Below are 14,259 nucleotides of genomic sequence, written 5' to 3'. Positions count from 1 at the left end.
CAGAAAGTATTCCAATAAGAGATTCTCTCCCTCCGATCTTTATTTTGTGCCATTGTTCTAAATTTCAAAGTCATCATTATTGTTTTGGTTCCAACATATGTGTGTTATGCGTTCAACAAGCTACTGATGTTCATATATTGAAAGAAGAGTCAATCGAAAAACCAATGAGTATATTCCTCAATAAGGAAGTATTCCTCATAGTCTTTGGTTAATCTGTTGCAAGCTTTATTTCCTCCTATCGTAGTTGTCCCTCCAATTTTAGATCGGGTTTCTCATTAGGGACCATGCGAGGTGCACAGTTGATGAAAGTAATTTTTATAGCTTCAAAATAGAGAAAGAGAAAAAGAAAATTCGCGGCCACATATAATATAAGGGATAACATATATGGCATATAATTATCCAAGAAGCAGGGAAAAACAAATATGGTAATGCATGCATTGATGTATTGTTGGTAACTAAACCAAATTCATCAATGTTGTCGATCAAAGTTGAAAAGTTGTCGATGTCGATCAGCTATGCGGTTATCGAGGTATGTTCTATTGGCACGAGCTGTATTTCCTATAAATTAGGGATTTTTTATTTTCTTTTTCTTTATTACATTTTTTTCCTAATTTATTGAGATGCTATGGGTAGCACCTGTATTGTATATAAGAATGATTGTAATGCTATAAAGATTCATTCTATATAGAGGAAAATATTCTTCTACGTGGTATTAGAGCCTAGGGTTTGCTCCTTTTGAGTACTATATGTTAATTCCCGATTACGGCAGTCCCGCTCTTCTTCTTCACCGTGCCGTTGTCTCATACCAGCCGACTTCGTTTTGCCCGATCACACCGAACCTCGAATCCATGGCGGATGAAAACCCTAGAGGAGCAGTGACTCCACACCAAAATCAAGGGGGGAATTTGACCACGAAAGCGTTTTTGGAGAATCTGACCACAAGATTGACTCAGATTTTGACCCAGAACCAAACTCCTCCTCCTTCTCCTCCAGTACCAACACCGCATAATGATTCCGCTTCATCTCATATTGCGATTAAATTGGATGTAACCAACTATGGCTTATGGTCTCAGGTGGTCGAGATGTACATCACAGGCAAAGACAAGTTGGGGTATATCAATGGAGACCTCCCCCACCTTTGCCTACGAGATCCTATTTTTCGGAAGTGGAAAATCGAGGACTCGACCGTGAAAGGATGGCTCGTCAACTCCATGGATCCGGTGTTGATTGGCAATTTTATCGGATTCCCCACCGCTAAAGCTGTGTGGGATTCCGTAGCTACCACCTTTTTTGATGGCACCGATACTTCCCAGGTGTATGATTTAAAGCGCTAGGTATCACGACTCAAGTAAGCTGGAGGTCCAATCGAAAAATACTACAACGATCTTCAAGGACTTCGGTGTGAAATTGATTTTCGCAGGCCTAATCCTATGGTGTGTCCCGTAGACATTGAGCGCTACAATAATGATGTTCAAGAGGACAGGGTTTACCTTTTTTTGGATGGACTTGATGATCGTCTTGACAAGGTTCGTGCAGATGTCTTGCAGATGCAGCCTTTCCCCTCCGTTGAGCAAGCCTATGCACGCGTCCGGAGGAAAGATGTGCGCCAAATCGTGATGCTAACCAATGCCGATGGTTTGCCTACGGGTACAACAATGGTTTCACGGAGCGGTCGAGGAGACCCGTCTCTGCAATTGATGACAGACAGTTCGGTGGGTAGAGGTGGGCACTCTCGGTTTATTGTTAAGGCCAAGTCTCGGGTGCCCGGCGGCTGTTCTCACCGTGGCAATCCCAAACACACCAGGGACACTTGTTTTAAGCTACATGGATTCCCGAATTGGTGGGACGATTTTCAAGAGAAGAAGAAGAAATCAAAGCGTGAACCAGGCAAGAATGCAGGCCAGGAATCCTTGGTGACTGGGAGTTCGTCTCTTTCCTTAGTTCTAATGGTACCTTCAACTAATTCTTCCACTAATAGACCGACAAGGAGTGTGATAAGCGCAACTAGAGCTGAGATCATCCACAATGTATAGCCCCTCCTTAGTACCACTCCCAATAATCTCCTTCATGAGAATGTCCTGAAACAAACAGAAATCCGGGTACATAAGAACACGGCAATTCAACTCATCGATAATTTGTCCAACGGACAATAAACGGTTGGACGAAGAGAGCACAAGTAATGTATGAGATAGAGAAAGAGATAGCGTGAGAGCCACACTCACAGCCCCGGTGACAGGATGGCGACGTCCATTAGCATTGTACACATTGTCTCGCCGCGGTGAGGTATGATTGACTAGGTCATTGGGGTCGGGCGTCATGTGATCGATAGCACCCGAGTCGATAATCCAGCCATTGTTTCCACCATGACGAGTAGTGAAAAAAACAAAACCACAATAACCTTCAAGAGGAAGGGTGGAAGAATTTGAGATGAAGGACTTGGGAGGACTGAAGTATTTCTTTGGTATTGAGGTAACTAGGTCTAAGAAAAGAATTTTTTTAGTCACAGAGAAAATACGTACTTGATTTGTTGGCTGAAGTGGGAATGTTGGATTGTAAGCCCGTTGATACTCCTATGGTGCAAAATCATAAACTTAGAGAGTATCATGATCAAGTGCCGACCAATAAAGAGAGGTATCAAAGGTTAGTAGGAAGATTAATTTTTTTATCTCACACTCGCTCGGACATTGCTTATGTAGTAAGTGTTGTGAGTCAATTTATGCATGCTCCTAGTGAAGAACATATGAATGCAATATATCGTATCCTTCGATATTTAAAGTCGGCTCCAGGGAGAGGGATAATGTTTGCAAAGAATGGTCACCTTGTAGTGGAAGGATATATGGATGCGGATTGGGTAGGGAACGCAATGGATAGAAGGTCTACGTCGGGTTATCTCACATTTGTAGCAGGTAACTTGGTAATGTGGAGGAGCAAGGAGCAAAAAGTTGAAGCCTTGTCCAAGGTCGAGGCAGAATTCAGAGGAGTAGCGAAGGGGTTGTGTGAGTTATTATGGCTTAAAAAGCTGTTGTCCGAACTTGGGTATCCACCGTAGTCCGGGATGAAGTTGTTTTGTGATAATAAAGCCACTATAGCTATCTCTCATAACCTGGTTCAGCATGATCAAACCAAACATGTTGAAATTGATAGACACTTTGTCAAGGAGAATTTGGATGCTAAAGTAATTCAGTTGCCCTTTGTCAAATCTAAAGATCAATTAGCCGATGTTTTAACCAAAGCCGTGTCAAGTAGAGTGTTTGAGAGCTCACTCGTCAAGATAGGTATCGAAGACATCTTCTCACCCACTTGAGGGGGAGTGTTGGCGTGAGCTATATTTCCTATAAATTACGGATTTTTCGTTTTCTTTTTCTTTTTCTTTTTCTTTATTACAGTTTTTTCCTAATTTATTGAGATGCTAAGGGTAGCGCCCGTATTGTATATAAGAATGATTGTAATACTGTAAAGATTCATTCTATATATAGGAAAATATTCTTCTACATGTTCGACTTCAAAGACGGTTGCACGAATTGATAGTCTTTATTGTAGTGTGGTTTTCAAGAGTCTGTTCGTGGTTTTATATCTAGTTTAATGCTTTGTGAATTCCTAGGAAACTACCTCCTCGAAAAGCTAGATATATTTATGAGTCATAGAATCATGTAGCAAGTATATATAAAGGCAAGCCTCACGATCCTTTCATCAACGCAAAATAAAGGTGAAATATAAAGAAAGGCCTATTCATCTCATTCTCTTCTTGAGTTCTTTGAGTTGTGAGTGCTTCATCCCATCATGCACTAGTTTATAAACATGTCGACGCTTGAGTTGATCTTTTGTTGTCCAAAAACTTTGTATCTATGAATTGTTATCGTATTATACGGGCTGTCCCAATTAAAACACCTAAGAGCTTCATTTCTCAAATTAATAGTTCTGCCTATTTTTAAGATTAGTATATATATATATATATATATATATATATATATATATATACTTTTTTTATTTTGGTCAAATATATATGTACTCTTCACTGGCCTCTTTTTCCCCGGTATCCACTATGCCTATTTGATTTGAAATTGTACTCTTTTCTCTTGATCTCCGATAGAGATGTTGAGTATAGTATGTAGCTTTATATGGGCGTCTAATAGGATGCGGACAATCTTGACCATCCGATTCTGACATAACTTTATGAATTAGGGGTGAGCATGGTTCCAGGGTAGAACCGAGAACCTGGAACCGGAACCCGTAAGATCCGGTCCGGTTCCAAGTTCCAAGGTATGTAAGGTAGGTTCCAAGTTTCAAAAATTGAGGAACCTGTTTCAATGGGTAGGTTCCAGGTTCCACTATCTAGAACCTAGAACCTGGACCCTAAATCCTAAAATAAATTTTTTATATTTTTCTTGGTATATGTTTTTGCACGATCCTACAATGTTTTATGGCGTCCGATAATGAGTGTATAATTTGGAGCCAAACAAATTTTTAGGTTTCAGATTCAAAAAAATGATAAATTTGTTCCAATGGATTGATTTCGGGTTTTAAATGTAACCTGTATAGAACCTAAAACTACTCACCTCTACTTTCTCTTAGATGTTGTAGCATTCACTCTCATTTTGCTTAACTAAAAATGAAAAAATAAAATAAAATAAAATAAATTGATAGGTTCTCGGGTACCCTGAAACCGACTCTAGAACCTGTGACAGAGTAGGTTACAGGTTCCAAGGTATGACGGGTAAGTACCAAGTTCCAAAAAATGATGAACATGTTCCGACGAGTAAGTTTCGGGTTCCAAGCGGAACCCATACGAAACCCGGAACCACTCACCCCTATTATGAATTGGAAAAGCTTTGATACTACTTTTTGGGCATATAAACACCTCAAGTATCAATATTTGTGTACGACGCTCAATTTCACGCTAATATTTTTTTTATCATTTAAATGCAAAATTAAAAAAAACTATCACTTTAACGCCAACGGCGAGAAATTTTGGCGACCTCACCGGAGTTGGCACTTAAATAATCATTTTTCAAAAAAATGGTGCTTAATTGGTCCAAAAAATTATCATTTTAGTGCCAAATTGGAGAAAAAACTATCATTTTAGTGCCAACAGCAAGAAATTCCAGAGACCTTATCGAAGTTGACACTTAAATAATCGTTTTTTTTAAATTGGCATTTAATTAATCCAAAAAAATATATTAACACCAAAGTGAGCGAGGTACACAAATATTGGCACTTGTGGTGCCCTTTTGTCCTAATTTTTTATTGTAAATTGTAATATTGATGGGCACAAAAAGCAGAGAAGTTTGTGACTTTATATCTCACAATTGCCCCTTTATACACACACTGATTCAAATGATTGTTGAATGCAGCTTAGAGGATCATCCGCAAATTGGACGGGAAAATTATCAAAAACAATAGTCATCAATAATAGACAGAATGAATAAAATACCTTGGACGGCAGTGATAATTGTAGATGGCACACACAATAGTGAAAGATGCTGTTCTTCCGCAAAAAGATGCTCCAAGTCCGGCCAAGACTAGTCATCAATAATAGACAGAACGAATAATTTACTTCAACTTGTTTGGGGGTTTGCATATTTTATTACCTCACCAATTCCTATTGTTTCGTTCTTTATCCGGGTCCTCTCTTGCACAGAAGTTCACCTTCATCCTCCCGGCGTTCTTGATGTTTTCTTCATATCGAGAGCAATCGCAGAGCCAAAATTTCAAGCGATAGTCGCTCTTCTTTCGCTTAATCTTGTAGCAATCAGCTGTTTTCACGCACCGTGGCCAGTTGTTTTGGGATTTTTTGGTGAAAGCAGAGCAGAGGATCGGCCGCAAATTGAACTCCATCAAGGCGTCGCTTTAATCACCCTCGGAACTTCGTCCCCTGGGGGGACTCTAGGTACGTAACCTACTTGAATAATTGCTGTGATGTATCCTTATCTTGACGGACGTTGAGGCGCGAAAAAGAAACTTGCGCACATAAATGTTTGAAGCAATTGGCTGTGCCTGTTTGATGGTATTCCTATTTCCGAGTCTCGTTAAGTTGAAATCCATAATTATTGGTAGGGTTCTAAGACGACTGACAAAAATGAAGAGGAAGAGGAGCTCGGAGGAGTATGATGTGTTTTTGAGTTTTAGGGGAAGCGACACGCGCCTCAACTTCACTGATCACCTTTACCGCAGCATGGTACGTGTAGGTATCCGCGTTTTCCTTGACAGTGAAGAACTTGAAGGTGGTCAAGAAATCAGTGAAGTTTTCAAGGCAGTGAATGAGTCTCGGATCTACATACCCATCTTCTCTCATAACTTCGCCTCGAGCTCATGGTGTCTCCGTGAGGTAGCCCGCATGGTAGAATGCACCTTAGAATCAGATCAAAAGGAGATCGTCCCCATTTTCTATGACGTGAAGGCTGATGATGTGAAGCTCAAAACTGATTTGTACAAGGACGCCATACTCGAGCACAAGAAGAAGTTTGATTCCGGTGAATTGGAGCGGTGGGAAAATGCCCTTAAAACGGTTGGAGGTAGAATTGGACGGGAACTTATTGGCAAACGGTAAATTCCTCGACCTCTTATGGGTTACTAAGCATAATATTTACATTTCACTGGATAAAAGTTTGTCCATCCAAATTTCCGAACATAAAGCATTCGGGCATGTATTTAAGATTTGCATTACAACGTAATGAAAGCTAGACCAAACATCCGAGAATCCAGAATAGAAAATAGAATATGGCTGATTTTTCTAAAGCACAAGAAGCCAGTGTCAAACCCGACCCAGACAAGGCATTTTTCAATTCATGTCCCATCGCCCCAATATGACCCGAAAGTGAGACCAACCTTTTGCTTGATCATATTTTCTACTTAGTCACTTTTTGACTTAATCATACTATCACAATATGTATAATTTTTTTTCTTGGTCACAATCACAATAGGTATAATGGAAATCATGTAAATTGGAAAAACTCAAGGTAAATTTTCGAATCACAAAATTTCGCAGAATTAACATACTCAAGGTAAATTGCCGAATCAAATAGGAGTATTGAGATTTTAAGCCTATTCCAAGATATGAATAGACTTTGTTCCAAAAAGAGTGCACAATAAACGTTACTGAAGTACGCGTGCGATGGGTGTATGCAGAAAATGGATGTAAAAATTATCGACACAATACGGAAAAATTGAACATAATATGTGAAAGAGAATAATATTTCAAGATTTGCACTTTTTCTGATGGTCAATAGTTGCAAACTACGTCTGCCTGGAAGAAATTGTGCTCGAAAACCTACAGAGGACATGAGGTGTGGGTGAAGGGGATCTTTTTCTCAAATCCGCAAAAAACTATGTCAAACCCAACTTGTACCCAAAATATAATCTCCAGTGCACTTGATTATAATGCTTAATTTCCACCCGTTTAAGTTGTTGAAATATTGGACCAAAAAAAAAAAAAAAAGTTGTTGAAATAGCTGAGTTATGCATCCACATGTTCCCTAGAGTCCCGTGGTCTATCATGTCTTTGACTGAAACGAAATTTTCATGCTTCGCTGCAGCCAAGGAGAACAAATCGAATCGATTGTTGAAGAGGTTTGCCGTAAGCTAAATACAAGACACATGATCGTGACTGAACATTTGGTTGAAGATAATGCTAAGATGGAAACCATAATGAAATTGTTGGATGTTGGTTCTCATGGTGTGCATTTTGTTGGTATCCATGGCATGGGTGGTGTTGGAAAAACAACTCTTGCCAAAGTTATGTTCAACAAATTATCATTTCTCTTTGAAGGCTGTTGTTTCCTTGAAGATGTTCGAGCATCATCGCAACCTCATGATGGTCTTTTAAATTTACAGAAAAAGCTCTTATCAAGTTTCGTCGAGTTCGGGATTACTGACCAAATTAAAGATGTTGATGGTGGGATCACGAGGATCAAAAGTGTATTTAGCAATAAAAAAGTACTCATCGTACTTGATGATCTAGATAGTAAAGAACAACTCCAAAAGCTAGCCGGAAAATCTGATTGGTTTTGTTCTGGTAGTAGAATCATTATCACAACTAGGGAAGAAAGCATCCTGAAGACTCAAGTAGACCAATCCGAAGGAATTTTGGCTCATGAAGTTCATCCAATGAGATTCGATCTAGCACTTCGTCTATTTTGTAAGCATGCATTCAGAAGTGACTTGGCTGTTAAAGAATATGAAGATTCTTCAATGGAAATTGTTCGCATAGTGGGCATGCTTCCTTTGGCCGTTGTGGTGATAGGGTCTCATCTTTTTGAGTTGGGCAATGACTTGGAGCATTCTGATAAAAGAGAAGTATGGGACGAGACGTTGGAGCAGTTAAAGGAAGGTCCTTTTGACGAAGTCCGAAATACGTTAAAGATAAGTTATGAACGATTAGGGCATAAGGAAAAAGAAGTATTTCTGGATATAGCATGCTTTTTCACCAATGACGACAAAACATATCCGGTCATCATGTGGAAAAGTTGTGGTTACTCTCCTCACACTACAACGCGGGTTCTCTCTCATAGGTCCTTGATAAAAATTAGAGATGATAGGTTTTGGATGCACGACCAAGTTCGAGACTTTGGGAGGTACATTGTTCTTGAAGAATATCCTCGCAAGTTTTGTAGGGTGTGGATTCGTGAGAAAGCCCTAAACCTACTGGAGAGAAAAGAGGTAAACTATGAAGTTTTTGAATTAATATACTAGTTAAATTTCCTAAAAAGCAGAAACCGGATAGATGATATCTTCAGTGAGAAATGGAAGAAATAACTTCTTGCTGGGAAAAAGAGTAAGCCATAGTTATGGAAACCGTAGGTCACGTGCTCAACCATTGGAGAAAGTTTTTGATAGCTCTTAATTATTCCTCTGTCTTAGCTCTGTAAACTGTATTCATTGCTCAGTATTGAGTTTGTGATATGCAGAGAAAGGAAGATGTTGTAGCACTAAGCCTGGATTTCGATGGTTGTAGCTGCAACGTTGCATCCGAAGAATTAGCTGCTCTACCAAATCTAAGGTTCCTTCAAGTGAAAGGCGTTGATTTTTTTGGCAACTTCGAGAATCTTCTTTCTGAGCTGAGATGGTTTTCTTGGGAAATTACGCAAAAGAAATTTTATGGGGAGAGTTTTCATTGTGCTAATTTGGTCGTGCTAGACCTTTCAAAGAGCGATATCGAAGATGACTGGGGTGGATGGAGCCAAATCCAGGTACAATATCCCTTAATCCGGTCACCTTCTGTCCATATTCACGGATCATTCGATGCACGGTACGCATAGATGGGGTGCTCCCCGGATCTAAAAAAATTTTGTGCTAGTCTAACATCTAGAGTCTGCTTACAACCAGCTAAACACATTTGAAAAGAAAGTAGAGGAAGTTATAGAATCACATGGCAGCATCATATAATCGCAGTGATTGTTGTACTATATTTCATCCATTCATTACAGATTGTTTTAGCAATCGAGCCACAGATAAATATGATATGCGTCAAATCCGTACTAGCAAAAATCATAGAGCTGTGCGTCTCCTTGGTTTGGAGTTTGGACTGTGGATGCTTTGTGGCTTGTTGTAGTCCCATTTCTAAAGGTTAATTTTTGAAATATCGTGTCATATTGCTTGATAACAAATTTTATCTGCTCTTTATATCCCTGTTGTCTCTCTCCTATGCGTCCACCCACACGTGCCGTGATCAAATTTCACGGGATCACGATGAAATATTGTAATATCGTAAATTTATTTTATGACGCTTTACAATCTTCTGTTTTTTGAACTTAATTACTATTCTACATCATGAGGATGCACGAGCGAGGGATTTACATAAGTGCCTCATTCTTGTATAGTTGGTAGACTCGAGATATAGTTCCATGTGTAACGCTTTTAAACCATGGGAAGATTTAGAATTCAAGGGCTATTTCTTAATAAGTAAGAACTGATTGGCAACTTTTTAGTTCGATAATTATCAACAAAATAACAATTTTACCATCATCAAACCTATTAGTAGATTACCAATTGTTTTTTAATAATACAAGTTATCACTTTGATTAATTAGTAGATTACGATTTGCATACATACTTTACTGATAGTATTGTTTAGTTATTGTATCTTACAAACAAAGTACCATTTATCATGGTAAATGGTTACTAGGTTATGGCCATCACTTCAATTTTAACGGGGATAAGTGCACTAGAAGTCGTAAAACTTGTAACGAAAGTACAATTAAATTCTAAAACTTTCAAAAAGTGTAATTAAGTATTAAAATTTATCAAATTGGTACAATCAAGTTTTTTTGTTAGCTCCGTCCAATTTGACTAACCAAAAATATTGACGTAGCTTTTTTTATTATTTTTGCTCTTCTATGTGGCTAAAACAACCTCAATTTGATCGAAAATTAGAAAAAAAAAAAAAAGGAAAAAGTAGGTTAGGGCTTGCAATCGCCGCCGCCTCCCTACCATGGTCGGGAAGGGGTGACGATAGTGGCAAATGGTCGGCCGCCTATGGCCGACTACCATCGCAAACCGTAGGCGAGGGAAACCGGTGCCCCTCACCTAGACTTGGGCGAGGGCTGGTGACCCTTGCCCGATCTGGGAGGGTCGCGACCCTCATCCAAGTGAGGGTCCGCAAGCCCCCGGGCCCTTGCCAAGTGCTGACCCTTGCCGGCGATGGTGGGGTAGTGCCACAATGGCAAGGGCAGCCTGCTTTTTTCACTCTTTCTTTTTATTTTTGTGTTTTTAAATTTTCCTCAATTTTTTATATAACTTAAATAAATTTATATTAAACAATCGAATTTGGACCAAACCATGTGATTTTAGTACGTCGGCGCCACACATGATAAAGAAAATAATAAAAAGCCGCATAAACATTTTCGTTCGTTTAGTTAGACAGAGTTGATGAAAGTTTTTGATTTTACCAATTTGATGGGACTTAAATGCACTTTTTAAAAGTTTTAGGACTCAATTACACTTTTGCGACAAATTTTATGACTTTCAGTGCACCTATCTATTTCACCGAGTAACAAATTTTATTTTTCAGTAACATACAAATATCATAAGAGATTTGTCAGGTTGAAATACCCTTGTAGACTACGAACTATCGTTCGCTTTGACAAGCGAGCACGTTTTTCAGCTGGTAGATTATGAATTGCTTGCCTACTTTACTAGTAGTATTGGATAACTGTTGTAACTTACGAACGAATAAACTATTCTTTTACTCTAAAATCGTAGGATTTTTTTAGTTTTATTTTGATTATACGAGTACTAACGCTTGTGAGTCAGTAAAGAGTAACGAAATAGTGGAATTACCAGGCTTGCCGTTGAAGATTATAAACAGCATTTCGTTTTTTACAATGAGCAACTTACGCTGTTTGCAAGTAAACGAGGGAGTATATTGAATTACAAAAATTAGAATGATTACTTATATAAAATATCTAAGCTGATTGATTGTTTCCATCTTTAAATTAGACATTTTCTATTTCTGCAGATGACAAAAAAATTAAAAGTTCTTGATTTAACGGATTGCAGAAAGTTGAGAAGAACACCCGACTTCTCTAATTTCACGTCGCTGGAGACATTAGTACTTGCTCGGTGTTCCAACTTAATCACAATTGACCCCTCCATTTCTAAGCTTCAACTCCTAGAGACTTTGAATGTCAAAGGATGTAGTTGTCTTGGGGAGTTGCCTGAAGAAGTCGGTTCCCTACAATCTTTGAAGCAGATCATCATGCCCGAAAATTTTCAACCCTTGAAGCTTCCAGAGAGATTTGGCAATTTGAAATGTTTGTCGAGTTTTAGATTAAACTACCACCCTAAAATCCGCAAACTTCCGGACTCAATCGGAGGGGCGGCGAATCCGACATCCTTAACGTTACGCGAGTGTGTGGGCATAAAGGAACTTCCAAACTCAATTGGGGAGTTAAAAATGTTGGCGGAGTTGGATGTAACAAACTCGGGCATAACTGAACTCCCCGATTCAATTGGAAACTTAAAGAGACTAAGGGTGTTGAATATAAGTAGGACAAAGATAAAGGAATTCCCTCGTACTATCGGAGGATTGGAGATGCTTGAAAGTTTACATGCCCACGGATCTTGGGATCCGACGGATAAAAATTTGGAGGGGATTGGGAAGCTATTCCATTTGAAGATATTGGACTTAGCATTTACTAGTGTTTCTAGATTGCCTCCAGAGATAAGTCGTCTCCATCTCCAAAAGCTTGAAGTGGGTTCGATGGAGCTTCAACAAGTGCCGGCTCTTCCATCAAGTTTGAAATTCCTTGCAGTTCAAGCTCTAGACTTCTCTCTTGTCCCCGACCCCTCAAGTATCACCGGTTTGGAACATCTGGAATTACAAAGATTCAGCAATTCAATAAATATACCTCGCACTACTTGGCGGGACTATCATTCAAAAATTGAAGCAGCTTCGATGAGAGAGCAACCGTCCTATCAGCTTCCATCTCATTTGTCGATCGTGAAACTCGGGGGTATCAGTCCACCGCCATACTTTTCCAACTTATCAAAATTGACAGTTCTGCATGTAATTGATCGTGCAATCTCACACCTACCAGTCAATCCAGGCCTAACACATTTGAGAGAACTGTTCATACGTAGATGTAAATCCCTTGAGAAAATACCCGGTCTATCACTCTTGACCAGTTTGGAGCGGTTGGAACTAGAGGGCCTAAACAAGCTAGTTGAGGTTCAAGGTTTGTCGGAACTGGAATCTTTTCGGAACTGGAATCTTTGCAGCACCTCCGTATTTCCAATTGTGATTTAATAGGACAGTTACCCAATTTATCCAAGTTGGGTAAGCTACAACATCTAGATTTAGAAGCTTGTCCAAATTTAAGAACCATCGAGGGCATCAAGGGCTTAGAAAGCTGGGTGTTGGATACTCGTGGCCACACTATCCTGGAAAGATTGTTGAATATCTCAAGATCGACTTGGCTTTCCCACAGATTACCTATGTATGACGTGTTCCTGAGTTCTAAGGGAGCAGACACTCATCAAAGCATTGTCAGTTATCTTCATGCTCGGATGTTACGCAATCAAATTTCTGTTTACAGTAATATTGATGACTTTAGGTCCAACCAAGGGATTGGGGAAAAGATTCTGCAAGCACTTGCTAACTCCAATATCTACATACCCGTCTTCTCTAGAAACTACGCTTCCAGTCATTGGTGTCTCCGTGAACTTGCTCACATGGTAAAATGCACGTCAGAATCAAAGGGGAAAAGAAGAATCCTCCCCATCTTCTACGATGTGGAGATTGATGATGTTAAGCTCGAAACTGATTTATACAAAAGCGACCTGGACAAGCACCGGACGAACTTTGACCACAACGAAGTGAAGTCATGGAAAGAGGCCTTAATTGTGGTTGCAGCAATGAGGGGTTTCGTCTTGAAAAATAACAGGTAATTCTGCTATTTCACCACTAAATCATGAGGTAAATAAGTTATTCAATTGAACTGTCCCAACTCAGAGAGCATCAAAGTTACTGCAAGCAACCCTTCTGCATACAAAATAATTGTCTACTCAATCAAATCCAATCCTACAGAATAAGAAATAGATCCTCCTAGTTAGAACTATCCGGAGGAACTCTGTGGTAGAAGAACAGAAATGCATACTGGTACAGCCATACATATTTTGTTTTCCGTTGTTTTGTTGTCTGAGTTAAAGGTCTTCAGGCTACAGTGGTTTGAGAAATCAAATAAAAAATTAGATTGTCATTTGGATATCCTTTTAATTTCTGTCTGTCCAACTAAAATGAGCTGTCCTTCCATTGTGCATTGCTGCAGCTACGAAGAAGTACTTGAATTGGTTCTTGCAGAGGTTTTTAAAGCAAGGAAATTGTTAGAAGTTGACTCCTGAAGCCGTCTTTTGGTCGGTTGTCAAGGGAATTGCTATCAATGTAATGAAAGTCTCCCCAACTTCATTCTGTTTTCGTTGATTGGAGGATCTAGATATCTTATGTGGTAATGAAATTGGTTTACGATGGTAATGCTAAGGTGCATTAATTACGAGGTTAGAATATCTGTATGAATAAGTATATCAGTGAACTCGATGGTTTATTAGATTTAGAGGGTTAGTTAAGCTCACACACCCATGTTTAATGGGGTGCTCCGACATATCATTTCAGATTGTTGGATTCGATTTCCCCGATTCCATCTAGAACAGCAACATCGCATTGGTTTGCGAATTTTCTAATGGTACTTCATTTTGAGCAATGTCCAACCAAATTCTGGTGTAGTTGTAGATTAATTAGGTTGTCATTTCGATATCCTCTTATTGCATG

At 39.3% G+C, this 14,259-nt stretch overlaps 1 protein-coding gene and 1 pseudogene across 2 annotated transcripts in view; both read left to right on the top strand.

Annotated features, from left to right (window-relative positions):
- Positions 1 to 13,892, top strand: part of LOC115736129 — a 49,052-nt pseudogene extending 35,160 nt beyond the window's left edge.
- LOC115736125 (disease resistance protein L6-like) overlaps positions 1 to 14,079 on the top strand; it is a 49,256-nt gene extending 35,177 nt beyond the window's left edge. The window contains exon 7 of one of the 2 annotated variants that reach the window (XR_004014855.2): positions 13,948 to 14,079. The gene's annotated coding sequence lies outside the window, so the exon portion shown is untranslated. Of the gene's footprint in view, positions 1 to 5,257; positions 5,380 to 13,947 lie in introns of those variants that run through there. The other variant, XM_048277572.1, reaches the window with a different exon arrangement.
- The last annotated feature ends 180 nt before the right edge of the window (positions 14,080 to 14,259 follow it).

Source organism: Rhodamnia argentea, chromosome 4 (assembly GCF_020921035.1).
Source record: "Rhodamnia argentea isolate NSW1041297 chromosome 4, ASM2092103v1, whole genome shotgun sequence".
Taxonomy (NCBI): Eukaryota; Viridiplantae; Streptophyta; class Magnoliopsida; order Myrtales; family Myrtaceae; genus Rhodamnia; species Rhodamnia argentea.
Note: the sequence above shows the minus strand (reverse complement) of the source record. Positions and strands in the feature narration are given on the sequence as shown.